Raw genomic sequence first — 22832 nt, 5'->3', positions numbered from 1 at the left:
AAAATCGCCCATTGGGCGTGTCTAACACTGTCAATCAGGCATGTCTACCATGATCTATTGGCACTCTCTTAAATATAAAATGTCTCTCAACCACACCATAATCTCCAGATTGATTTTAATCTTCTAATTAATCTGTGTAACAGTACAGTACATGCAAATTCAGTTACAAACATATAAATGACACAAGTATGTAGTGATAGGAGAATGGTCTATTAACAATGCAAACATACATATTTGAGTAATGGCCGCTTCTTTTAATGGAAAACAGTTCTAAAAAGCACAAGTCTTTGATAACAGGTATTGCTGTATTTTGTCCTGATAAGTTAAAGTGGTATCTGCATTCTTTTAGGCCAAAGTGTTGTATTTCTATTCTGAATAATTCCCTGGAAGCATTATATAATCCTGCACGGATGGTGTAATGGTTAGCATTACTGAATCACATCGCTGAGGTCATGGGTTATATCCCCCCCCATGGCCCTAACTGTGCGGAGTTTGTATATTCTCCCTGTGCTTGTGTGGGTTTCCTCCAGATACTCAAAAGTGTACTTGCAGGTTAATTGGCTCCCAACAAAAATTAACAGCAGGGACAGAATGTTCAAATATTCTCTGTAAAGCGCTGCAGGATATGAGTGTGCGCTATATACTGTAAGTAACTGGTAATAAATAATAAATAAATAGTAATAAATATAGCAGGGGAAGCCGATGTTCATTATCAAAGTAATTCTTGGAGTTTATTGAATTGGTTGGTTATGTACCCAAAAAATGTAAGGTATTGTGTTCTCGCGTGCAATTATTTGTTTATTATCTTTGGTAAAGGAATTGCTTAGAAGTTAAACCTTGGCAGATTAGTCTGTTCCTCTTAATTTAGTTTGACAGAAACAGGTGATGACTTTGTATTCTAACATGTTGGAAAGGAGTCAGGAAAGGTCAGACCATGTAATTGGATTAATGAGAGACACATCTATGTTGTTTGAACTCTCAGACATAAAAAAGTTATGGAAAAATGTGTTTATTACAGAAATAAGATGTGATATACTGTAGGGATCACATTAGCTTGCTCCTTTATACTGATTTTCTAAATAACTACAATTGCAATTATTATTTGTCCAATCGTTATCTTGCTAGTATGAGGGATATATTTTGAAAGTTTGGAGAGATAATATTGTGAGATTCTAAATACCAACCAATCAGCTCCTGTCATTTTTCAAATACAGCTTGTAACTTGAAAGGGAGAATGACTGGTACTTTTCTTCTCTCTGAATGCCGACCTCCCAACATGACCCTCTCCAGGATGGACAGAATGCTTTATTCCCGGACCTCCCTTAATTAATGAGTGCCATTACCTTTCTAATCAATTACCCTGTTCCAAATAGGTGATGGCAATTGTACATAAGCTGTCAGCCGTGATGGACTGCTGCGGCGGAGTGCCAGTGCCCAGTCTAACTCGGCGGACACGGCACTTCCGACCAGTGGCAGCAGGTCCCGTCACATTACTTCCGCTCGGCAGACACGGCACTTCCGCTCGGCGGCAGCAGGTCCCGGCACATCACTTCCGCCCGGCCGGAACGCGTCACTTCCATAGCAGGTCACGTAAGTGCCCCAGTGGAGCCTGGTTCTGTTCCTTTCTATTTCCGTTCAGTTCGGGCAAGCTGCCCTATTTCCTTGGTTGTTCAGTATTCTCTGTAAATCCTTTGATTCTGTGCCCCCAGGTGTGGAGATACCCACTTTATTTAGTTTACTACCATTTTGGGGTACCGTTTATTACTGTGTGCTCTCAGTTTAAGTTTGCATTGCTTAGTTGGAGGCACCAACTGTATCTTGTGTCTGCGACTGGGTCGCACTCCCCATCCTAGGCCTGGTGCCATTAGGCCGGGTGTTCCTCCCAGATAGCGCCGTTTAGTTAGATCACCTCTTGACTCTACCTCTGACCATCACCGTGATCTTGTCACCTCTTAAGACCAGGTTGCATCAGGGGTTGAGCGAGCTTAACTCGCTCCTTCGAACGCGGTGACTAAAGGTGAAGCCTAGCTCCCAGCAGATTACGGTTATTCGTCCGAGGAGGTCAAAAGAGTTAGTGTAGGGTGCGCCGCAGCCATTCCAAACAGCGGTCCCGGCAGAAGGCTGCCCACCACCAAACTCCCGCTAACGTTACATAAGCAGGGAGGCCAGGAACAGAGCATTTTCTCCCTGAAGGAGAGGGTCAGGTTGGCAAGTATGTTTAAGGGGAGTATTTAATCCGGGATTCAGACTGTTGGAATGCCGAACTTAAACTCAATTCGACTGTAACTCGATAGCCAAAATTCAATGTTCTGACTGTCGAGTGTCAAAAAGTGGGCAGATCGGTGAAAACGGCTACGGATTGTCGAAAAACGGCCGTGAATTCGAAAATCTGTGGCCGTTTCTGACAAAACAGATTTGACTTGTTTTTAAGCTCTGATCTGTTTTGTTGTAATATGCCTTCCATGCTGTCAGTAACAGTATTGAAAAATATTTGTGTATCTAAAGCAAAATCTGCTCTTTTAGATAAACCATACAAGACTCATGTCTGTGTACAGGGCAATACTCTGCAGTAGGACTTTATATATACTGTACAGTATGTTTTTTTTTTCCCCTGCTTAAAAATGTACTTTAATTAGATTTCTTAATTATTATTTTTTTGTGACACTTGGCAAATAATTAAAATCGCAAAAGAAAAAATATCAAAAACCAACATTAAAGAAATCTAAAGAAAATACATTTTTAAGCAGGAAAAATAAAAACATAAAAAATAAATACAAGTTATACTGCATTCAGACAGATACCAGAGTCCCAAAGTGAATTTATATACCGGATACCTTCTTTTTCTGTTTTACTTTTTGATATGTACCATGCCTATGAGACTAAAATAAAGGAAAGAAGAATACACATTGGGAACCCTAAATAAAACAAAGGAAATTCAAATAAAAGTTCAGTGCTCAAACACCACACTCTTTATATAAAATAGGACTCAGCAGCAGCCAGAATAATCTTTCTCAACTCCCCCAGAAGAATCTTTCTCAACTCCCCTGTCATCAGTCTTGACCTTGGCTTCACCTTAAATCCACAAAAGCAACAGATTTTACACTGTCTGATCAGCTAATTTAACATCTCAGTCAAAATTAGCAATGGACCAGAACTAGACCACATGGGAATGTAACTATTCCCGTTTTAAGTTTTTGCCTAACGAATATGGCATCTAACAACATTGATATAAAAATTGGCTGCGGTTAGTGTGTCTACATTTTTATCAGTATAATGTCAGTATACTGCATATGGAAGGTGAGGTGCTGAATTTCACAAAAGTAAGGTAAGAAGACCTCTTGAGTGTCTAATGGTTCCTATATAATTCTAATTTTCCACCGGTCCGGAGCACAGCAAACCCTCAAGTACGTAGGAAGCCTGCAAAGGATAATAGTTTGCCAGACGCTGGAGGCCTTCTGTTACATGACCCAACGGACCCAACGCCTCGCATTGACACTGGCCCCACACCCTCCGCTGGACCTCAGGTTACTCCGCATTAGTGGATTTTTACCAGTGACTGATCATCCCCATACGGTACCTTGCCAATACCTCCGCTTGTTACCATGAGAGACCGGACCAATCCTCTGAACAAATAACTTGCTGCCGAACCTGAGACAATTTTCTTCTCCAGTGAACCACAACTCCGCTTGGCTCCAAAAAACAGCAGGAGGTCAGCATCCTCCGTCGAGCCATTAAAGCTGGAAGAATTGACGATCACCACAGCATACAAATAAGTGAGGCATAACAGGAACGGACTCACCCAGGCACACTAAAAACCCAGCTGGTTATTCACATTATACGGTACCGTATGGACTTTTTAGTTATCAGTCACGGTCCTTTTTAAATAATTTTTATTTTCTTTTACGTCTAATGCTAATGCAATTTTTTTTTGTTATATATGTTTTTATGAATTTGTACATTAAATGACCTATTATGAATTGAGGGTACTCGCACTATTTACTATTTATCGTTGTTATTATCCAAGAATATAAACACCTAGCTCCATTTTGAATTAAAAAAAAAAACACATTTAAAAGAATGGGTCGGCCTCTGATTGGCTGAGAGAGCTTTCTCAGCAAATCAGTAGCCGTCCATTCTTTTAAATGTGCTTTTTTTAAAAATTCTCCTTCCTCCCTCCTTCAGTTTATACCGGGAGTATAATATGCGATAAACTGCAGGAGATTTATCACATGTAAAAATGGTACATCAAGTGCCATATCGTAGATGAACCTACTGGGATTCTGTCGGGGAAGCTCAGGGGAAATTGGTTCCTACTTGTCCTTAGGACAAGTCGGACAAGTGTATGGGGCCCCCATACACTTGTCCGACTTGTCCTTAGGGCCCCTAAGACTTCTGTGCTCTGTTATGGGTGTAACTACTGGAATTCTTTACTAGTATTTTTTTTTCTTCAATTTTGTATGTTTATACTACATATACACACACATTTTTTACATATACTGCACATACTAACATACAGTATACATACATACAACTGATACTTATACATAAGGCCACTATAATAAAATGAGTACTGAGCATCTTGCAAGAGTGGGAGAAGAAACATGTCAGCCCAAAACATAAACATATGGTAATTGCTCAATATTTGGGTATTTGTATGAATAGCAGAGTCACACTGGCATGGCGATCAATACTCCCAATAGCTGCATGATATTTCAGAGTGTTTGCTCATGTTGTGTATTTTCGAGCCACCACATGAACACATTTTACTAAACATCACCTGCTATTCTCAATGAGCCTAAACAAAGTTTCAAAAGCTCCAAAGTCAGATATTGATTCTGTGAGCAATTTACAATTTTAACTTTGAACATCTAAAAGTGTATTCAGGGGGATAGTGTGTTAATGTGCTGCTCAGAAGGGATTAAAATACCAACAAGTCACCTGTGAAATTTGAAATGTTCTGTTTTATGGTGTGATGCCTAGCAGGGGGATGCCACAGATAATATGAGATGATTTATAGAACTGTGTAAAGTGTTCTTCCAGCACATTCTAAATGTCAGATTAAAGAATGAGAATAGGGTTGTTGTTTTTTTAACACTTTTGTTAGACACTGAAAAAAGTAGTAACAAATACAGGTTGAGTATCCTGTATCCAAAATGCTCGGGACCAGGAGAATTTTGGATAACGGATTATTCCGTATTTTGGAATATTTTAATATTTCAATTATGTATTTTGAAGTATCTTGCATTTATGCTGTATAAACACATGAAATGCACACAAATATATTTTATTTGTTCAAAAAACAAGGTTTTAAAACATGAAACAAAATTTGTGTTCTATCTCAGATATTGAATTTGAATGCCAAGCAATCATTTTCTTGTACATATATAGTGCCAGTTACATACCATGTCCTCAGTAGTGCCAGTTACATATCATGCCCTCAGTAGTGCTGTTACAAATGTCCCTAGTGAGTTTTTAGCAAAAAATTTTTTTCCCACTTTCTGGAATGTATGGTTTTCGGAATAATTCGGATAAGGGATATTCGGATACGGGATACTCAACCTGTAGTATGTTCTAGACTAGAAATATTATATAAAGCAAATATATTACCTGAAAATGTAAGCATATATTATAAGCTTTCCCAGGAATGAAACATGCGATTTATGATAACAAAATAACAAAATTACAGTATAGAATAATAAAAAATTCAATTGTTTAATGATTTTAATGACAGTGGAGCTGTTATGATGAAAGATCATATGATATTTAATAACAATTTAAAAACATGACATACATGACACAATAAATGAAAAATGCATAAAAATAGTGATTTTGGAAAAATATGGACCGGAGGCTGAAATGAATAGGACCAATGGATGATGATTGCTGGTGAGATAAGGGGTATAGCTAATATAAAGTACAGTTGCCCACTGGGCTGATAGTTACCACTTATGATTTTGGAATGTCCAATCCCGATTGTGGTTGTGGGTCGAGATGTCCTCAGATGTTTGCGACTGCACGACCACTTAAGTGGGACCCATTGATGTTGTAGGCTAGATGTTGGTAAAGCCACGGGTGTCTTGTGTCGCTGTAGGTAACGATCTCCTGGGAAATATTGGGCAGGTGTCCTCAAGGCTGGCGGGGTCTTTGAGACCAAGTGTTCAATGTTGGAGAACAAGAATGTCCAACCTCGATTCCTGCTGGTGGTGTGACCCAACAAAGGGGTGAGCTGGTATCCAATGGTAATGGAGGTATATAGGGAAATGTCCTCTGGGTGTGGGGAGTGGGCGACCGTGATCGCTCAAAGGTCCAATTGGAGGGGATCAAATATAAAACAGCAGGTCCTTTGATAAAGCTGCACCTTTCCAAGCAGCGAAATGCGTCAGGAGTTTACCTTGGACCGGACCTGCTATTTTATATTTGATCCCCTCCAATTGGACCTTTGAGCGATCACGGTCGCCCACTCCCCACACCCAGAGGACATTTCCCTATATACCTCCATTACCTGGGACGTAGGGAACACCGAAACATGATCCAGCTAAGGATCCTCCCCCCCCTGGGCATCACAATAGAGAAGAGGGATAGTAAAGTGATGAAATTATAAGTATGAAGGTCCCTAATATATGTTTGGAGGTAGAGAGTGTGTGAAAAAAAGAGTGCATACATAAATAATAGACAAACATGATATAAAAAGTGAATGTGTATTTAAGTTGTGATGCCCTGAGACAGTCCAGCCAGAGCAGCCCGGGGGGCCCCACGCCCAGATGTCAACCCCAAATTTTCTGACACTATACACAAATAAATAGGACTTACTTGGAATTATGCCTCTGTCTCAGTGCAGTCCATGCTGGTTAATGCCGAAGAATTCCCAAAAAAATCTGTGCCAACACTTTTGCCCACACTTAAAATGCTGGTAAAACTCCAATTCGATAGGCAAAAGGATTATGAAAGGATTCCGGCAGAAATTCCAATCAAAGGATGTACTATAAGACATCCTTTGACCCGTGAATAATTATCCAAAGAAAATAGTGCTGTGACAGAAAACAGAGAAAAAAGGGCATTGCTCCGCCGAAAGAGTAGAAAACGGAAGAGGAAATGACAAAAGGGCCGGTGGACCGCAAACTGGAATTGCTGTGTGGAACGCACGGCACTTCTGGTCTACGAAAATTGCGGCAATCGGATTGGCTAGAAAACCTGTTTGAGCCCAGGAAGTGAGTACAAAAGAGACTCCTGGGCTCATCAGCAAATACATCCAGCTTGAAAAAAGAGACATTATTTGCATCTCTGAAACGCGTTGAAACGCTGACAAAAGCACCTTGGCACTTGGACACTTTATCTTTGATGCACTTTCTTGGAACGCACTTGCACTTTGGAACCTGGGACCAAACAGGAATAAGCTCACTGCGGTGGTGCCGCAGACTTTGAACATCTAAGTATAGCCTACCGCAGTGCTTATTAATGGGGAGATACCCATTGAATGTTTGATTGTCTTGCACCCGGAACCGGAGTGACATTTTCAATTAAGTATTGCGTCCTTGTTATTTTCATTGTATTGCACCCATTCACGTGTTTGTTTTTTATTTTAAAATAAATCCTGTATCAAATAATAAAATCAATTTGATTCTGTGAACATCTTTTAGGTAAGATGTGCCACACTCCATATACTCTTGTGGTCCATATTCTTTGTTTGGTAAATGGTGGTGTACCCCCATTTTATATCGGAGTGTGCTGCACCAAGCCTGATTAATTGCGCTCTTATTACCACAGCGGGTGAAATGTAATAGGATGAGAGATTCAGAAAGTGAAAGATTTGGTAAAAATTACCAGATTTTTTAAAGCGGCAATCATTTACAAATGATGACAAAATCAGACTGGTTTTGCAGTGTAAATGATTGCCGGTTTAAAAAATCTGGAGATTTCTTACCAAATCTCTCACTTTCTGAATCTCTCATCCTATGAAATTTCACCCAGCATTTTTTGTCTTTCTTAGATGACCTTCCAACTCTGTCAACCTTAGCCATGTCGACAATATTTCAGGTGTCGAACTTGGCCCTTTCGACCTTCAGTGGTCAACCAAATGCACGTTGACCTAAATACGGTCAACCCTATGACCTACACCTATGTAACGTATGCCTCTATTTTAGTGCATTTTCCATCTGCCTTTTTGGCACAGGATGCCCGAACGTCACAAGAACCCCTGTCTCTAGTAAGTATGACAATGTATTTCCTTAAGGGGATGAGTGATGTTTTCACAGCGTATCCACTGGCCCTTATTCTGGTTAACTCGCAAAGGCAAATTGCTTCTCAAATGGACAAACCATGCGCACTGCAGGTGGGGTAGATGTAACATGTGCAGAAAGAATTGGATTTTGGGTGAGTTGTTTCTGTGCAATATAGATCTCACTTTGAATTAAAACCCCACACAAATCTAACTCTCTCTGCACATATTACATCTGCCCCACCTGCAGTGGACATGGTTTTGTCCATTTGAGACATAATTTGCCTTTGCGAGTGAACCAGAATAAGGGCCAATATGTGAAGATCAGACCATGATGATATTAATTTGGCAAAAAGGAACCCTCAAATGCGTATATAAAGATTTGTCTCAATGATACTTAAATTATTTCCATTAAAGCTCTCTGCCTTAAATATAGTTCTTGTACCGTACATACATTTTTGTGTTTTAATCTAATCAGAGCAGAACTCTTCTCACAAACTTCAGAACTTTATGAGTTATGTTTCTGGGATTAAACAGGCTCTTTAATCATTTACAGCGCTCCCAACAGATCTATATTTTCATGTAATAAAATTAATGCTCAAATTCTTGCCAATCATTTTATCAGTGGAATTAACCATATCCTTTATGATCTCATAATAGCTCCTGTATCCCCACAAAAACCATTCTCTGAAATGCTGCGCACACTATTTCTTGTACATTGCTGCAACTGATACTGTACATTCAGTCCCTAGGTTGTCATTTCACAAAAGCGTACTTTTTATCAACCTTGCGCTGTACTCCCAACAGTTTATTGCGCCCTACAAAGAAATGATGACGATGGTATTCAATGTCAAACTATGTTTTGCCTTCCATTATTCATTCTACCTGTCCCTTAAAAAAATCTGTCCTTCTATTAGATCTTGTAAGTCATTACTTGTCACATACTGTACCAATCCCTGTAAAGTGTATCATTCATCTTTAAGGAAAACTCTGTGATAAAGATAGAATACAAAAAGGTCTGGGATTCCATAACTTTGGTGAAATTCAATCTACAGTGAATATTTTGGTTTGTTTATGTTAAAAAAAAAAATATTTTACTAGGTTGCCTTCCACTGAACATTAGAAAACCTGGTTAAAGATTACATCATTTTGGATTTGATTCTTGTATTTTGCTGTGTTCCTTTTTTAGAAGAGTTGATTGGTTCAGATTCGATGAAACAAACCTGAACTTTGGGGACCCAAGTTGAACTGAATTCAAATTTGGTTTACTTGTTTGTTTGCATGAGGACCAAGTGCGGCTTCCGGTCTTCCATTGACTTCGGAACTTGGATTTAAAAAACTTTTTGGATGGTACATAAGTCTCTCCCTCATGTTTTCATTAGCTATTATACTTGGGAGGGTACATGGTGAGGTGGGCAAAATTGAATGGAAATTAAGGAGATTTATGCTAATCATACTATAGAAATAACAAGTTTCAAATTTATATGATTTTAGCTGTTTTTATTGATTTATATAGAAATCCAGATTCAAACCCCAAACACTTTTGGGTTGTTTTGCAAGACCAATACAAAGAATATTTAGAACTAAAACCAAATCGTTAGAGTCTGCAAACATGACTATTTTTAAGTCAACCTATATCTGTTGTAAGTTTAGAAATCCAATTCTAATTTACAGTGCCATTTAATATGGAAAACATTTTATTTCCTTTCATTATAAACTATGAATGTATAAAGATTAGCAAAATGTAAAAAAAGAAAGAAAAATGTTATGTATAATTTTGACACAATTCTGCAAACGTACATATTTCTCAGGCACAATGGTACACAGTGTTTAGCAAGGAATTCCCCAGATAACTTAGTACCACCTGGAATATATTGAATGTCTCTGTCTGAGTTCTATTTGTAGACAATAAGTTGAGGAAAGTGCAAATTTATAGACTATGAGTCTGATCATAGGTGGACACAGTCCATGGCATCTTTACGGGGTGCGTGGTGTGTGGCACGCTCCTGAGTCTCACTGGCATTGGGGTAAAGCCAATATGCTGGCTTCTCTTCAGTGCCAAACTGTAGCCAGGGCCGCCAACAGGGGGTGCTGTGGGTACAGTTGTCCCAGGCCCCGGCCTCTGGAAGGGCCCAGGCAGCTCATTTTTCCCATAGCAACCCCCTCCCCCCTCGACTGCCTCCATTGTGCTGCCTGCGCTGTGCTCGGTGCACTGAACGTAGCACAGGCTTCTTCAATGCAGGACGCCGGTGGCCAATTCAAATGCTGCACCAGCTTTTGAGCCAATCGAAGCTAGTGTACCGTTAGCAAATCAGAGCGGCGTCCGGTACACGAGCTTTGATTGGCTGTGCTTCGAGACCTGCTGCATTCAGCAGGAGGGGATGAGGGAGCAGGAGTTGGGCGGTAAGTGAAGGGAGGAGGTAAGATAAGAGGGGAGCCCGGGATAATCTATCCCGGGCCCCAAAATTCCTAGTGGCAGCCCTGACTGTAGCACCGATCTCCAGGACCCCCAGAGTGATGAAAACAGAGGTCAGGCCGCAAGATATATAAGCCAAATTACATTCCCTGCACCTGTTCACTATCGGCCTTGGTACTGCACATGCCGCATACCCCGGATTCTATGGGCTGTAGCCAAAGCGGCACACAGAGGCATCCCAGAGGAAGGGAAACCTTCCTAATGGGACTGCCGTGGGTGACTGGCAGGTCGGGCTTCTAATAGGAAGTCATTGCCAGTCACAGGAAAGCCAGTGTAGTCTCACAGACAGTCAGAGCACAGTGGTAGATTTTACCAGGGAGGGTCTGCAGTCCTGGAGCCCATAGGTAAAAACCGCCACTGACCCTGACCATCAGTTCCCTGCACCAGTAGGCTGAGTTTTTTTTTATATATATCGTTGCATTTGTATCTAGAGTGAATGTCCGTGGCTGACCGTCGTAGCCCTGCCCCCTCATACACCTAATGCCGCAATTTGCAGTTGTAAAGGATAGGGGCAGGGCTTAATGCAGTAAAATACCTGCCCCCATCAGAGTCCTGCTGCTATAACAGGCATTGACCCTTTCTCTCTCTCTTTCTCTCTCTCACACACACACACACACACACACACACATACACACCCTCAGTATTTTGCACATGTATCAACAGGAGTCTATGGGGTATGATCTGGATTAACCTGCAGTAATGCAGTACCCCATAGGCTGCTCTGGGCTAATGCCATCTGAAGACAGTGTTAGCTGCTGTGGCTTGGTAACATTTACCTTGGAAAATTATGGAGTCTGTTTATAAAGTAAGAAAAAAAAAAAGATATTGGCGTTATCTGATGGGTTGCTCCATATATCCAACTGGTAATTTAGGGATCCAGTAGACATTTTGGTAATGTTGACCTTTTAGCAAAGTTGACCCCCCCCCCCCCCCCGATAACTCACTGCCCTATAGATATGTTTGTCATTGGTAGAATCCTCTCCTAACAGACTCTGTCTGACGGCTTTCAACAACATTCATTCCTCTACGTAATTTAGCCAAAGGTAAGTGTAATAGAACATACTTCTGTGTATCCATGTGTTTTTCTATGTACGCAGAATTCATTACCGGCTTTTATATCTGTATAGTTCACAGTAGGGGTTGCAGAATACTGTATAATCTCCCTCTCTGTCATCTCCATCTCCTTTACTTCTAACACGGCGACTCGCTTCTAATCTTTGCCAGTATGTCATACAGATATCTCAATTTAAAAATTGATAAAACTAGCAAATAATTTTCCAATCATCTTACTGCTCTGCGGACCTAGACTTATCTTTAGGAAACACACACAACTTTGAACCTCCTCCGCCATTTGTCTGCATAATGTGCCAGTTTTATTTATTTTCTCATTTCTCACTATAATGAGTTACTGTCATGGCCTGTGCTGGGAACCATACACAGTTTACTGGTATCTGTATATATATATATATATATATATATATATATATATATTGGCATAGTCAGTGCTCAATGCAAATGTTTGTAGTAGGTAACCCACATTCAGTCCAAACTGAACAGTCGAAAAAAAATCCTGAGCCAGTTCTAGATACCCATGTACTGTACAAGCTTTATTTATCCTTGTCACTGACAGTATGAAACATGTTTTTGCAAATTTCAAATAAATCTGTCTGTTACTATAAAGTATATATGGTTATAGGAAACCTTTACTGTGCTTAGGGCCTACATTAAATTTCAACAACAACCCGATGGCTTGAATGAATAAAAAATAAAATTACAGAAGTGTTGGGCCTTGGTAGCCAGATGGGACTTGTGAGAGGTCTGATGTGTTGGATTTTTTAACCACTTCATCGTTTACTTACCGTATGTCACCAGTTACTGCTGGGAATCTGACAAGCTCTGTTTCATGTTGTGGCATGGGCGTTTGTTGTGGCAAGGTGCGATGCTATTCTTTTGTCTGATCTCCATTGCGCCTCTCTGGGAACTTTACAGGACAAACTTAATATCCCACCTATTGGCTCATTTACTTACTGCAAATTCAAGTGTGACTCTTTATAAGTTATCCTTCCTCTTACCTCATCACTAGACCTTTGACTAAATGTCATTATAATTCATATAGGAACGGATTTATTTCTACACTCTCTAAAGTTTTGCTTGGGAAGGTGATCTCAGAGGAAAAAACCTGGTACAGAGTGATAGAAAGGGCCTCGCAGTCTTCTGTTTCCTCCTATAGGGTGTCCCAGGGCACAAAAAGAGGTCTGGCCCCTACACAAATTGGGTTAGGGAAGTAAGATATGGCAAAGTTGCATAACATAGAGGGGATAAAGGACATTTAGATGGGTATAAGAGTGTAGAGACTGGATAGTACTTAGATAGTCAAGAGGCCAAGACCTCCAGCCACAGAGCCGTTGTAGAGCATGTTTCTGCACAAGTGGTCTTCCTGTTGTTCCAAACAAATTGCAATAAGATGATTGGACAGAAGAGAGAACACATGAGGGATCAGCCACAGGGGGAGTCTGAAATAATTTACAGTAGTTTGGGAAGAACATTCATTTTTTAATCACATTTATGCAACCTATCCAAGAGATTAAAAAAACTAGAACTGAGGTAGAAGGGTTGTAACAGAGAGCCATAATTATCTGATATAATTATCTTAATAAATTTGTCACCAAAGCTTAGCAAAATTTTAGTCAGAAAAGGCCCCAGTGGTGTCAGGAAGAAAAACCGCCATTAAGAATGTGATTGAAGGAGGTCATAAGATGGGGAAAAAGAGGACCTCAAAAGCTGGAGCAGGCATCTGAGAGAAGACCCAGAACTAGAACTGAGGTAGAAGGGTTGTAATAGAGAGCCATAATCATCTGAAGAAATGTATCTTCAAAGCCAAAACTGAGCAAAGTATTAGTTATAAAAGTATTTGTCACCTAGTGGTGTCAGGAGGAAAAACACTGACTCTGGTGTCCAGAGGATCAAAGGAATAGGAATCCATAAAATAATCGGAAAACTAAAATGACACCGGAATGCTCATGATGTTTGTGTTCATATCCTTGATTTTACTGCTAATTGCCTCTATATTCTATTAGCGTTTCTTTAAAAATACAAATTGATATAACTTTACCAGGCACAGTTTTCCTTGATATTGTTTTTGTTTTTTAGTGTTGCAAAACTATAAGACTGTATTATTATTTTCCTTGCACCTGTGAAGCTATTAGATCAGACTATTTTATTTTGGTAAATCATATTTCTGTTTCTATCTTAGTTACTTTGACTTTGACCTTTTTAGATACTTTGTTGCATTCCCCTGGAGAATTTATTTGATGGCTACTTAATCTCTTCTAGTTTTGACAATTAAAACTCTGTATTTTTCTGTTTACCTTTCATACTTGATTATCCCAGTCCATATGATTTAATGCGTTCCTGAGCTGATTAAATGTAACTCTACATAATTGATGACCCTTGTTGCTCCCCATGGTAATGTTTTATTAAAAGAAAAATTAATTATTATGTTATGTTTACCATCTCCAAAATACTCTTCACGCCTGTATATGCCAGTGTATCTCAAGCCACTGTCCCCAAGGTGCAGTCTGCTGCTACTGTAGGAGGCAATGAGCTTGATAAAAGCTGTTCACTGATTTCCTCACCTTGTCCTTATCTGACCCCCTGCTGGTGCCTGGTATGACGTTTGACCATGTTAGGGTAATGGTTCTTCAATGCCTCCACATCGCTGCTGTGACTTTCTGGGTGGTCTTTACTAAGATTAAACCTTTGTTTGTTTGTCAGTCCGAGGTTTAGAAGTACGTCAAATGGCTGACCTGGGATAAACCATTTACCAGGAGACCTCAGCATCAGTTCCTCCTGCAATAAACCGAATCACTGCCCTGAAAGTCTAGCAACTGCCCAACAGAAGTAGGAGTGGTCAGTGTTCTGCAATTGCTTCATCCAACTGTGAAACCCAAATAAAGCCTCACAAAATTATATTATTTTTATCTCCTCTTCCACTGAATATCCTAGAAGCAGCTGTCATACTGTACTTAATGGTTGATGTTGCAGCATCGGTTCTAAAACAATGAAATCTGAATTTTGTGCCTGATTCTAGTCCCTTCGATCCCCGGCATGTAATCTACTTCTTCTTTATTTAGCACCTTCTAGAAGATACTGTACTAGATTGAATCTGGTTGCCCATAGCAACAACCCATCTTTAAGATAACTCGGATCTTAGTAAAATAAACCCTAATATGTCTATTGGCATTGCAGAATAATAATCATCTCCGACCCTTGTTCTCAATTAATGACTTGTCAAATTCATCAACTGTATTTATATTGCATCTCTTTCCAATAATCTTATATCACAAGACAATATATTTAAGTTCATTTTAGATTTTCCAGTTATTTTTTTGATAATTTAAATTTGACACGGTGATAAACAGAACAACCTCTCCTGTCCATATCCCATATACCACAAACTATAATCTACAAAGGTTTCATCTCTGTTACAAGAGCTACAAATGAAGCAATATCTAAATGTATCAGCTTCTCTATTGACTGTACTTCTCGAAGCAGAGTGACATAATACAGACACTGTCGTGATTTACAAAACTCTTTTAGGGTGCAGTTCATTTGGATTTACTAAATACACCAATGGACTAGATATACGGGGTGCCACAGATATGCTCATTAGTTGTTATATGATTGCATGGTATCATTTGAATTGTTAATTTTATTGCCTTTTTTATGTGAATTTTTAAGTGATCTCATTAAAATGGATTCATGATTTTATATATTTTTTTGATTAATTTAAATCATACTAATTTTATACAAGTGCTTAATTGATTAATTGACTTCATTTGTGTAGTGTGGAAAGCGCTCCAAACTGTGTGACTCATTTCACTAAGGAAACAGCACCTTAGTAATTTGGAGCTGCAGCCTGCATCTTAACAAATAGTTTTTTGGGATAACCTTTGCAGCATTCATTGGAAGCAGACTAGCACCCAGTGGTGTAGCTAGGTGTCACGCGTGCCGGAGTGTGGGGGAGCAGGCTGCACGGCTCCGGCGCCCTTTGATGTGTTGGCGCCCGGAGCTCGTGCTCCGCCCTCCCTACGCCCCTGCTAGCGCCTACTCTTTTTTCTGTTTTACATGTGTATTAGCTTGAAACTTTTAATCAGGCCCTAGTATTCAGCTTAAGTTTTAGTGATATCGAGACTTCAGCACTGATGGTTTATCAAAGTAACTAAGGTACTAATTAAGGGCCTGATTCTATTGCACACACTCCCCTGCGCGTTCGCACAGGGGAGCGATGGTTTGGGATGAAGGTTTTTCCTTGTAGCACTAAGCAACGGCGACACCAGATCCTGGCTGCACCTTATAGCTGCTGCTAGCAAGTGGGGAGACCCGGCCCTGCAGCACCCACATATACCGGTGTATAAGAAGGGTATAAAAACCACTCTGATAATCACATTGGGAGAGCAACGAAACGCGTTGGAAACCCATATCTGCACTTACTACAATTCATCTGGTGGTGGATCTGTTGTTCTTTGCACACCATCTACAAAATTCAGCGCATTATTCCATTGAAAACCTATACCACTGCCTACCTACTGGGGGAAGCCACTGCCAAGAATTGCCTCCAGTGACCAGCAGACAATTTCCATCGTGCCCCAGGTCACTCAACTAGAGAGGACTCACTCCACCTTGAACAGCCACACTTCCATTGGCATAATGGGACTTACAAAAATACCCCTCAATGCCATCCTTTAAAACAGGAGGACTTTCGTCATTTGGAGTGGAGATCCAATTCTAATCTAAATATAACGGTACTTGTGTAGTTTCACGGCGCCGGAAGTGCAGAGGCTCTCGTGCCGCTCTAGCTATGAAACTTGGCAGCCTGCCAGGTAGCGTAGCGCTGCGCGTGCCAAATGTAATGAACAGACAAACGGGGCTTAAAAACAGACAAACGGGGTTTATAAATTGCACACCCCGGCACATCGCACACCCCGGCACACCGCTGGTGTTCCCAATGTAGACGCTAACTTATTTAGCGTCTCAATTCACACTCCCGGCACTTCGGCTTAGACGCGCGCGGACAGCGTTACGTAGTCAATCAGGGAGCTACGCAGTTTGCGTAGTCAGTCAGTCAGCAGTAGCCCTGTATGAGACACTGAGGTGAATGTGTTCCTGAATCAGCCCCACTATCCACGCCCACCCGAAGCGTGGCGAGCGGCGGCGGTACGCGTCCTACGACCTTTTCATACCCCCACTATCCACGTCGGTGTGGAGTTGAGAATAGATTAGTGTGGCGAGCCCGAAGCGTGGCGAGCGCGGCGAGCCCCGCGAGGGGACGCGGATACCTTCAGAGCTATCAGAGTCAACTCGCTGGCTTCACAGGTGTCAGCGTCCGCTCGCCACGCACCGAGCCCGTGATAGCTGTGAAGGTATCCGCTGCGCTCGCCACGCTTCGGGCTCGGTGGCTCGCTGCGCTCGCCACACTAATCTATTCTCAACTCCACGCCGACGTGGATAGTGGGGGTATGAAAAGGTCGTAGGACGCGTACCGCCGCCCCTCGCGGGGCTCGCTGCGCTCGCCACGCTTTGGGTGGGCGTGGATAGTGGGATTTACACGGTCCACAGCTGTGGCGTCCGCTAGTGGCACTGAGGGTGGGTTTCAATAGTGTTCCCCTAGGGCCACCTAAATTTAGATGCTTTTGCGTCTAAATTTAGATGTACCCCTTCACCTAAGTAATTCCAGACGCATTTCGGTCTGGGTTTACAAGCCCCAACACCTTTGCGGCTTGCAAGGTGCCTGTATTCTAACGCTTTAGCGTCTGAATCCAGGCTTTCCGGCTTCTTAGCGGCTATCTATGCGACTCGAGATTCAGACGCAGTTGCGTCTGAATCTCGTGTACAGTTTAGAAGCCCCGGCATCGCTGTGCCGGGGTGTCCACTTTAATATACCCCCGTTGTCAGCGCTGCCCAGGCGCTGCCTATTTCACTGTGGAACTACAAGTGCCACAGTGACAGTGACCTCTCAGTGCCTGGGCAGCGCGCTGCTGCTGCCCGGCGCTACGCTGTCAATACAGCAAGAGCGGCGCGAGCACACTCTTTCTGAGGTAGAGAGGCACGCGCACGGTTAATCAGAGCCTCTGGCAGGCTGCCAAGTTTCATAGCTAGAGCGGCACGCGAGCCTCTGCACTTCCGGCGCCGTGAAACTACACAAGTACCAATATAACATTAACTTTCTTATCATATAGGAACAGACCCACCACCCATTGTATAGGTTTATTTTTGTGCAGTCTTATACAAGGTGCTTTCATTTTAAATATTTACCTTTATGTGTATACAATTGAATGCAACTGGTCATTTGTATACATTTTTCCTCTAAATATTCATTTTAAGTATTTTAAATAAAAACTGTTTCTTTGTAAAGATCATCCAATTTATAAAGAAAAACAAATAATATTTACAGTAACAATTATTAATTGAATCTCAACTTCAGCAGCGCTGCTCAGAACCGGATTGGTTCATCCTTTCTTCTCATAGTCACAATCAGGTAGGACTAACCGACATTGCAGCTGCTGTGAGCGGCACCCCCTGTTAAGCGCCATCTGATAGATACCCACCATAAGGTATCCACCAACCCCCTTCCTTGCCACTGTGCATGTGCAGCAGCCCCGTTCCGCCTGCTATGCTGTGGGAAAGGGAGTTTCCAGACAGCCTTCTGCGTTTACCTTTGACACAAGTACATTTAGCTTTTATGTGTATCAAACATTTAAAAACCACTCACCTGCATTGATTACATTAGGCTGACACACCTTCCAATGCAGTATGAATGTAATGTGTGTAATAATTAAGGTAATAACAAAGCAGACTAACGAATCAGCTGGTATAGAATATTTAATGAACACGAATAGTAACTGTCAATCGGACAATAGTTCATTCAATATATATCTGTGTCAGTCTACTAAGTATTTACATTTATATACAGATCATGCGTGTCTTTCAGCAGACGAGGTTAGTGATGGCGTAAGTAGGGTAATAAACATGTGTTGCACATTACGCTGGTAAAATAGGAACAGCATGATCTGGATTTAAGTATCCTTAAACATGTTTATCTGAACCAATGACATAGACAACCGCAGGATGATAACATTGTTTACATCCCAAGAGACAGGTGTGGGAGCGAAGAGAATGAGTGTCTTGGTTACCAAGGATGGCAATGTACTGTCTTCATGTGCATACTTCAATAGCAGTAAAGAAACGGCATATTAATGTACTTCAGCATTCAGTAAGGATGATATATTGTAATTGTCCCTTATTCCATAGTAAAGCACACATCTTAACTATCCCAATTTTCACCCGTGACCCACAATGTCCTGCATACGGGGAGGGGGAGCAGTTGGGCTGTCACAGCTTCTATTCACCGAGAGAGAGGGTCAGGGGTGGTTCATAGAGCGTCGGGCATGCCACCACAGTGAGGAAAATAGGGGCGTGGCTTGGGCCTGCAGCACTATTTACAAGGCTGCACACCCTATGTGTGAGGCCACTCCCCCTCACATCCAAGGCTGCAGCCTTTTTTCGGCTAAACCACTTCAGTGGTGTTTTTTTTAGGGAACGCTCCCAATTGGGCAAGTTTTTTTGGGGAAGCCCCCTACACACACACACACATTATGTTTCCATAGGCAGCGCCGCTGAGCACTCCATCAGCCATTGCCCGGCCCTTCCCCCGGCTGTGTGCAGGGTGACTTTAACAAGGTCACGCCACGCACAGCCGGGGGGGAAAGAGGCAGGGCCAGGCAGCAGGAGCCAGTCAGAAGCTGAATCTGACTGCAGCACTGATCTTAGCGCTCAGCGGTACTGCCCGGCAGGAGGGAGTGCAGGCAGCGGCACTCCCGAGAAATTTCCGGGTGTGCCACATCATAACCACAGCATGAACTGGAGCATAACCCTGAAAATTCTCGGGAGTACCAGTCAAGGGGATAAGGCTCGCAAGTGTTCCTATTTAATGGACGCAAAAGTTGGGTGGTATGGTTAAAGTGAGCATAGGGCTTGAGGAGCATTATTTGACCTGGGTGCCAGGGTTCTATACCAGTTATACTATAATGATTTTTGTAGGGTATGGATCGCATAGGTCGACAAGCAAAAGGTCAAGAGTCAATAGGTCAACCACTAATGATCAACTGGAAAAAGGCTGAGACATGAAAAATGTCAACATACCAACGGTTGACCTTTTGTTTGTTGTTTTATTGACCGCATCCGACATTTTTACCTTTAGTTCTATGACTGAGTGGTAAGGGGCCCCAGTATATTACTTGCCTAGGGCCTACAATGCTGGTAAGACCGGCCTGATTCAGGTACTCCGTTGGCTAGATGCAGGGGCAATGGTGCAATGGAAAGCCTGGCCATGCCAAGGTACTTTTCTTTGGTTTGGCCAAATCATTGGAGGTGTGGCCAAAATCCCATTGAAAAAAATATTAAAACAAGTATTTGCTGCACTTTGCATTGGAAAGAGGGGTCCTACAATTGTGCACAATTTGTCAGCTTTAGGGATGAGTTTTGGCGACAGCATCATGTACGTACAGTAGGTTGGCATGACTAGGCTGATTTGGAGTTGCACAAATATTATTTTTTACTATTGATACTCTCTTAATGAACACCTTTCATCTGTGTAACACTTTATAACACATGGCTTCTTTCTTATTTACACTCACTAGCACCTTAGCCTCCCGCTGGTGCGATGCCATGGGGCGGTTGTCCTTTGATGGCTCTGTAGGGTTATGTGCCCTGGCCTTAAACTTAGTATTAGGTAGTGGCATCACTAGGATGGAGTGGGCAACTCCTGGGTATCATCTTCCAAGGCGTAACACCACAGTGCTGACTCCTGCAGAGTAACAGGATCAGGGTACTGAACTGTAACATTAGGGGCGACATGCACTAAGCCTTGAAAAATGAAGAATGATAAACCACCAACCAATCAGCTCCTACCTGTCATTTTTCAAACAGTCTGTGACATGGCAGTTAGGAACTGATGGCTGATGGTTTATCACTCTCAATTTGATAACTTTTTAAGCTTAGTACATCCGGCCCTAAGTGCAGGACTTCCCTCCTGTCCCTGTTCAGGAGCTATCACTCTCAGGAACCAGCCTGCATCTCCTGGACCCTAGGAGATACTAGCTACAAGGCTGGGGGATACTAGCTGCCAGGCTACCCATGAGGCCACGCCCAAACTCACAAGGTTACGCCCCATTGTTCTGACAGACTAATTAATCTGCAGAAAAAAATGGTGGGGGTTTGGCGCTCTCTGGGGGTGATATGTTTTCAGCTGCGGGGCTCCAGATTAAGAGGGAGGCCGCCCTCTTGGAGATAATGAATAAATACAGGGGTGTCTGGAGACCTGCGCTTTGTTTGTTGTGCGGTGAGATAAGGCTGTCTAGGCAGTGATAGGTATACAACAAGTGGTTTATTTTTTGAGTAAACAGAAAAAAACTAAGTACTGCACTGTGGCAGGTAATGGATTTAAATGTGACAAAAGAAGCGGGGAGAGGGGGGGGGAGGGGGTGGTCGTCAGCTCACCGCTGCACCTGAAGAGGTGTCTGTGGTCTGTCTGACTTAATGGCAGCAGGAAAAATTGGGGCAAGTGTGTGCAAACAACTGTTTTACTGTTCACAGAATTGCGTGCCTTAAGTTAAAAATTATGGGGGGTGGGGGGACCATGAGGTAGGGATGAGGCTGGTATTAGACCTACCTCCCAACAGTCCTATTTTTCGTGGGCCGTCCCAGTTTTTTGGAACTGTCCTGCCCCCTGCCCGGTGCTGGCAGTGTCCTGTGGTGGGGGCAGTTGCGAGTCCCCCCAGTCTGGAGGGAATGGACGCTGTGTGCATGCGCACAGCATCTATTCAGCGACACAGAGGGTGAAAAACGGGGGTGCGGCCTGATGGTGCCCTCATTTGCAGAGGGCATGCCCCCTTCATGCGAGTGTCTTCTAAAGATGAAGAAGTTGGGAGGTATGTATTGGGGACAGATTAGAGACCCATGTAGGCAGTTGTTGATTTGTTGGCATTTTGTGTATGCCAAATACCTTGATAGAGTTTTTTATAATTATTCTATAATTATTCTGACTGTGCTTGGTATTGTAAGGTGTAAATATGTGGTTTATTTTCCTTTCTTTGTCTAATTATATAGTAAGTATAATTGTCATAAATGTCTTTCATAGTCAGAAGTGTGAAACGTAAAAGTTATAAAAACAATGAATCATTTTCAACCAACATTTTAAAGGAAGCGTTCGGTAAGAGAAAAGGAGCTAGTGTGCATTTGTAAACACTGTGGTATAACGTTTTTATTCCATTTAAACCCATACAAATATATAAAATGAATACAATGTGAACAAGACATGTGGGCGCTGAAAGCTGCCTAAAATGTTGTGGGTGTAGCAATGTCACCCCACACTCCAACATAATTATCAAGCAAAATAAATATCACCAGTGTATCCATGGACGATAATGGTTTTTTAAAGTCCCTTATATGCAAAATGTCCAACAAATAGAGCGCAGGGAGCGCACCTGAAGACCTTCTTTGAGTGTGTAGTGGCATCGGCCATATTCTATGGAGTGGTCTGCTGGGGCAGCAGTGTATCAACTGCTGACAATAAGAGACTAAACAGACTGGTAAGGAAGGCCAGTTCTGTCCTAGGAATGCCTTTGGATTCTGTAGAGATAGTGGGTGAGAGGACAATGATCAGCAAGATCCTTATTGGATAATGCATCACACCCGCTCCAGAATATTGTGACGGAACTGTGTAGCTCTTGCAGTGATCGGTTGCTTCACCCTCGATGCTCAACGGAGAGATACCGCATGGTCTGTAGTAGATCTTCATGTTCTTAAGTAGCATACACACGTAGAGATGTGTTCTAAGCAATTTTGCTATTTAGGGTAGGCGATTTCCTGGTGTCCAGATCTCCCATGGGAGCACATACACATGGAGAGATTTGTGCTAAGCTATTTTGCTTAAGCGAAAAAAGACCTGGTAGTGATTCAGAATGAGAGATTGTGATCAATATCTCTCATTCTGTACACACAGAGAGATTTGCAGTCACTTGTTAAGCAATTTGACTAGATTTTGACTGCATGCACTGTGCAGTGAGGCCAAACCCCTTTAAA

This window comes from Crinia signifera, chromosome 12 (assembly GCF_055691185.1).
Source record: "Crinia signifera chromosome 12, ASM5569118v1, whole genome shotgun sequence".
Lineage (NCBI taxonomy): Eukaryota > Metazoa > Chordata > Amphibia > Anura > Myobatrachidae > Crinia > Crinia signifera.
Note: the sequence above shows the minus strand (reverse complement) of the source record.